This window comes from Aptenodytes patagonicus, chromosome Z, assembly GCF_965638725.1.
Source record: "Aptenodytes patagonicus chromosome Z, bAptPat1.pri.cur, whole genome shotgun sequence".
Lineage (NCBI taxonomy): Eukaryota > Metazoa > Chordata > Aves > Sphenisciformes > Spheniscidae > Aptenodytes > Aptenodytes patagonicus.
The window spans coordinates 1,829,762-1,835,761 of NC_134982.1; positions in this window are offsets into that span (position 1 = coordinate 1,829,762).

The window sequence follows — 6,000 nt, forward strand, 5'->3', positions numbered from 1 at the left end:
CGTGTCCAGAGAAGGGCAACGAGGCTGGTGAGGGGTCTGGAGAACAAGTCTGATGAGGAGCGGCTGAGGGAACTGGGGTTGTTTAGCCTGGAGAAGAGGAGGCTGAGGGGAGACCTCATCGCTCTCTACAACCCCCTGAAAGGAGGTTGTAGCGAGGTGGGGGTCGGTCTCTTCTCCCAAGTAACTAGTGATAGGACGAGAGGAAATGGCCTCAAGTTGCGCCAGGGGAGGTTTAGATTGGATATTGGGAAAAATTTCTTCACCGAAAGGGTTGTCAAGCATTGGAAGAGGCTGCCCAGGGAAGTGGTGGAGTCCCCATCCCTGGAGGTATTTAAAAGATGAGTAGATGAGGCGCTTAGGGACATGGTTTAGTGGGCATGGTGGTGTTGGGTTGACGGTTGGACTCGATGATCTTAGAGGTCTTTTCCAACCTCAATGATTCTATGATTCTATGATTCTATGGTTTAGTGGGCATGGTGGTGTTGGGTTGCTGGTTGGACTCGATGATCTTAGAGGTCTTTTCCAACCTTAATGATTCTATGATTCTATGATTCTATGATAGTCCTTGCTAGTATTTGCACTGCAAGGTTTGGTAAAGACTGCTCTTCTGCATCACTGTTTGAATCCCAGCAGCGGGTCGTACAGAATTCTCTCTGTATTTAACGCTACACAGAGCGCTCTTTTTTTTCCTGACAATGACAATATCTTATTCCTTCAGCATTCACAGCCTGATTTTACCCGTTGGTGCATTGTCAAGAGTGGGCCTGTGTGTCTGCGTGATGCACCTGCAATCTTACGTCCTCTTAGAAGTAACAGCAGAGAGGACGCTTTCCCGCAATGACGTCTCACCTTGAGTTTTCTGAGGTCCAACCCAGCGGCGATGACCACAGTGCCATTCACCGACGGGGTCTGTTCACATCCATCCAAGGGGTGAATCTGTCCCTAAATTAGGGAGTGTGAAGAAATTGTGTGAGAGCATTTCATTAACGAGTCTTCAGACTTCTTGTTCTTTTCAATTTTATGCCTGGAGTTCATGACCAGGAAAGTTATGGGGCAATAATATAGAATTATTAAAAATGAAATGAGCTTGTGCAGTGGACTTATTTTACAGTAGAGCTTAGGGACAGGAGAACCTTATAACTTTATAAGGTTATAGGCTTTAAAGTGCTTTAGAACTTTTCTGAAAGTTTTAACTGTTTCATAAGAGGAAAGAAGGGAGCGGAAAACATTTATTTACAGAAACACGAGTACCTGGTTGAAGAGCTGGGCATGTCCCAGCTGTTCAAAGAGAAAAGAAGGAAAAGAAGAGAAGCAGAGAACGAAGGTGGTGTCTGGGAGGGGAACAAGATTAGTCCCTTTCTCGTCTCGTTTGACTACGGATGTTCTGCTGCTGCTACGGCGGGATCTTGGGCACTGTCCGGCTGGATGTTAAACTCTTTTGCAATGAAAAGCCCTTAGAGGTGGCAGGCTGTCAGGTCATCCATCTGATATTACAGGACTGAGTCCTCCGTTACATTTTAGAGCTACATCCAGCCTCGTTAGAAGACCCCACCCCACTCGTCTGCCACATCGACTACTCTTCAAGCAACTATTCAAAAACATGCAGATCCATGAGAAACTTTGCCCTGTAATTATAGCCCAAATGTCTGTTTTCTCACCTCACCCTCATTTGTAGCGTCTAAATGCTTTAGACTTTTCTTTGTCGCCATGATCTTCACTCCCAAATCCTGTATCCCCCTCGAGTCCTCTCTTTCGTGTACCATCAGACCACGCTACCTAATTTGTCATGTTTGATTTCCGTACGAGTATTTGCCAGCTGTCTTTCTTTTGCTGGCAGCCTTTCCTTTTGATTCCTCTCCGAAACGGATCCCCAGTCACCACCGGGAAGGGACTCACTCAGTTTTTATCAGTGCTAAAAGAGACTTTGGGCAGTGTGAGTGTTTTGGTGCCCAACGCTGCTCCGATACCTTGCCGGCTTCAAAGGGGATAGTGCTAGTGTTGGTGGGGATGGAGTTTCCCTCTGCTCGCTGGTGGCACTCAAATTCCCTGTAACTACAGTGAAAATCATAGAATCACACAATCGCAGAACAGTTTGGGTTGGAAGGGACCTCTAAAGGTCATCTAGTCCAACCCCCCTGCCGTGGGCAGGGACATCAATATAAAGGGGACAAAATATAAAGGACTGAACTACAGAGTTTTCTGAAGAAACATCAACGTTTTGTGGGTTTTTTCTACTGCTATCTCTGGATTTGTGCTTTCACAGTCCACCACTAGGAGGGAGATCAGGGCTATTCATCCCTCAGTGGAAAGGAACGGGGATGCAGAGGTTTAACAGCTACTTTTTTTTCCAAGTACAGGCTTTAACTTTTGCTCCTAAAATTCTGGATGCATTTTTCTAAGATGCTGAGTAATTCATGGAGAGCGGGCATGCATGAGGCTCAACGAGTCTGAACGTGTTGTCCGAAATATCATTCATTAGATGCTCAAAATTGCCAGTTCTTGAAAATTGTGAACCAGGTCAGCTGCCCCAGCTCACCTCGGAAGGCTGCAGATCTGAAAATGTTGACTTTTTGCACATCTGTTGTTCTTCTCAGCAGCTAAAATATATTCCTTTCTCTATCTGTTAACATTCACTGCTATCAGCAATGGAAGAAAACCTTGCTTTGAATGATTTATTTATATACATTTGTGCTTGTTATTTGTGTGACTGGGTTTGAAATATTCCTCCTGCCAGCAAGAGCAGGTTATGCTGCAGCTTCCAGACTTAGATGGTATTTTGATGGACAGCCAAGCAGTTATTTTCAAAAGACAGTCTGAATCAGGAGTTATAAAATGATGAGCATCACAATTTGCAGTTAGAGGAAGAGAGATGCATCTTCTTCCCCAGAAAACAAGCTCTGGGAGAAGGAAGATTTGAGTTAAACTGGGATAAGGGTTTGGGTTTTTTTTTCCCCAAATGAGAAGCCTTATCAAAAAAAAAAAGAATAAAAAAGGAAAAAAAGGGGGGGGGAAAAAAGAAAAAAGAAATAGGTCCAGAAAAAAGCAGAATTTCAGGAAACAAAAGCAGCGGTGTGTATGTAAGGATTAGAAGAAATACCTGGAAGCACAAAGCAATTTTCATGTAGAAAAGAAGGAGCTGTGGGCAGCGAAAGGCAGAGATTTGCGAAGGCCCCTGATGGTGACTGGCTGGCTTTAAAGTGACAGTGATCAGTTTGGGCAAAGGCTCTTGGAAAGAGACTGTAAATCTGAAGAAGAGAGATGCAGACTGTTACTCAAGGCAGGTCTTGGAGCTCCTGGTCTTCTGCAAATGTGTTCCTGTCAGGAGCAGTTCAGCAGACAGGCTTTCTGTTTAAGTAGGTGGTGTTGGCTGATAAGATAGCAGGCAAGAAGCTATTTTCTGATTTAAAGATTGTTTATCTCCCCTGTGACAGTTTTTGTGGCAGTTTAAAAAGTTTTAACAAGGTATTTGGCATAGCCGTTAGAATTTGAATTGTCGAGGGGCAGATAAAGGTTGTCGAACACTACAAGTCTGAAATAACCGCTTGCATGTGTGAGCTTTTGGCTAGTACCCATTGTCGGGCATCTATTCCAACTAAATGCATTTATTCTGAAAAAGCTGTGGGAAGGAGTGAGGAAGGTATGGTGGGGAGGGGAGTCGTACCCAAATGGTAGCAGTGTGTCCTTCCTCCGGGTTGCTGCCTGCTTTGTGCTTATTTAGGCATGACAACAGGGATTTGACTCTTCTGGCCAAGTCTTTGTGTTGATTCAAAAGTGGCAATGGTCAAGGTACGGAGCGAACGAGAAGTAAAAAAAAAAGTCAGTACGTGTCAGTGGCGGAGCGTTGTGGGCTCAGTGGGGGAAAGGATTCATACCCCACAGAATGAACAGCTCTGATCTGGAAGACCGAGGTAACTTGAGAAATTAGCAACCGTCGCTTTTATAGTAAATAATAGTGTTTGCAAACAGAATTGGGATAAATTCTGCGGACAATGGTAAAGACTCTGCACCAGGACTCTCCAGGGGAAGGGTCCCGCTCTGGTGTGTGTATGTGTGTTTACAACAGCAGAAATTTGCCTTGCCCCTATTTTCTACGCCATTCAGATCCCTTAAATCATGATGGCCCTTTATTTTCTGTATTGGAAAGGACATCCATTATCTCCTTTGGCAGGAATACCTCTTTCTCTGTCACACACTTTATTGTGCTGAAAGTCCCGTCTCAGGGGTGATTTTTAAGGGAGTGGAGGGTGGTTAGGGGGATGCTGTGTATCGCAGTCGTGGAGCAGGAGTGCGTGGTAGGAGCCCTGCCTGGTCCCTCTTTGTGCAGCCTAGGGACCTCAGGTTGCTCCATTAACTTCTTATAACACTGGATGCTTTGTGCCAAAAGCTATTACTAGCAATTCCCTATTTATGTATGTAATACGTTCACATTTTCATAATTAGGAAGCTGTCTATCCAAACTAATCAATCTATTCACGGTGTTTATAGGGCAACCAGTATCACAGTGTGAGTACTGTGTCTTGCACCTTGCACCTCTGCGATGCTACTGAACGTCTCACAGCTACATGACTGGTAGATGTTCTCCCAGATGAGAGAGAACCTCTTTACCTGAGGTTATTTTTCAGAGTTTTTCATCCTTCCTAATCGTTCTTTCTCCTTTATCGTGTTTTTGTAATCAAAGACACCTACTAAAGGAGTTCAGCCCTTGTCCATGCTCCGATTTCTTTGTCAGTGGCTCTGTTTTCTCCTAGCAGTCCTATAAAACAAAACCAGACTTAAAACGCCAAAGATGAAAACAAGCAATTGACCTAAATACAGGTCAAGTCTCTTTGGTGATTATTTATTTTTTTTAAGTAAAGGTTTAGAAGTATTAAACAAATGTATACGCTGTAGCTGAAAGATACATTAGGTATGGTCAGCAGTTGCTTAGTTTATTATAACATGTTTTTAAAATAAAAATTCTTTATTTTTCTCTCAGCTTTCAAGCTGAAAAGGATAACGTCTTGATTTGCTTCTTACCTTACCCTGGCACTTATGCACACAATTGCCCTCAATGGTGTTACATCAGCGTGAGGGGAGAAATTCTTCTCTAAAATCAAGGGCCAGACCATAATTTAGCTCTCACTGACATAAACTTCTGCTGCGGGAAGCTAACGTGTGTTTGTTTTAGTGTTCGTTATTCTACGGAGACATAAGGAGGTATTCCTTGGTAATGTCCTTTCCCTGTGCTTAACTGCGGTGTTTAGGTACAGGCAACAGCAGAAATGGGAATACAAGGGGAATTATGATTAATTGCATGGCTTTCCTCTTCAGCTGAATGATCCATATATTTAACATATCTGTAATTTCCTTCCATTGCAGTAGGACCAGGACTCACCCAGGCACGAGTAATTTCTTGATATTGTTGTTTCACTTTAATTGACCAGAGATAAGGACATCGTGACTGGAAGGTGAAGATAGGCAGAACAAGATAGTGTATCTGAAGGAGAAACGAATTTGATTTTATGTTAATGCTCAACAGAACGACTTGGAAACCACTTAACGGCAGCCTTAAATTGGCTTCATATATAGGGCACCTGATTTTATCCTTTCTAAGTGAACACAGCCTTTCTCAGAAGGATTATGTACGGACCTGGTGAAAGAAGATTCAGTAATGATCACAGGGGAGCATCTGAGGGGCTTGAGGGGAGATAGGGAATATTCAGTTTAATTACATTTGTTCAATCCCACAAAGGCAGTGGGAGCTAAGTACATCTGTTAAACGCTTCAGAAACTTTCCTTTATTAAGGCATGGAACTTTGTGTGGATGCTCTGGGATTACAGAACTACAATGTAGGTAAGAACTGGGGCTAGGATCATTAATAGAAGATATTTGCAATAATTTTTACTTAAAGACAACCCTAAACAATAAATGAAAGGCATGAGACATAATCACAGCAATTCACTTCATATCCCATGTGTTTTGTGGCTTCCTCAAGGCTTCTTAATTGTTCTGGTATTGAA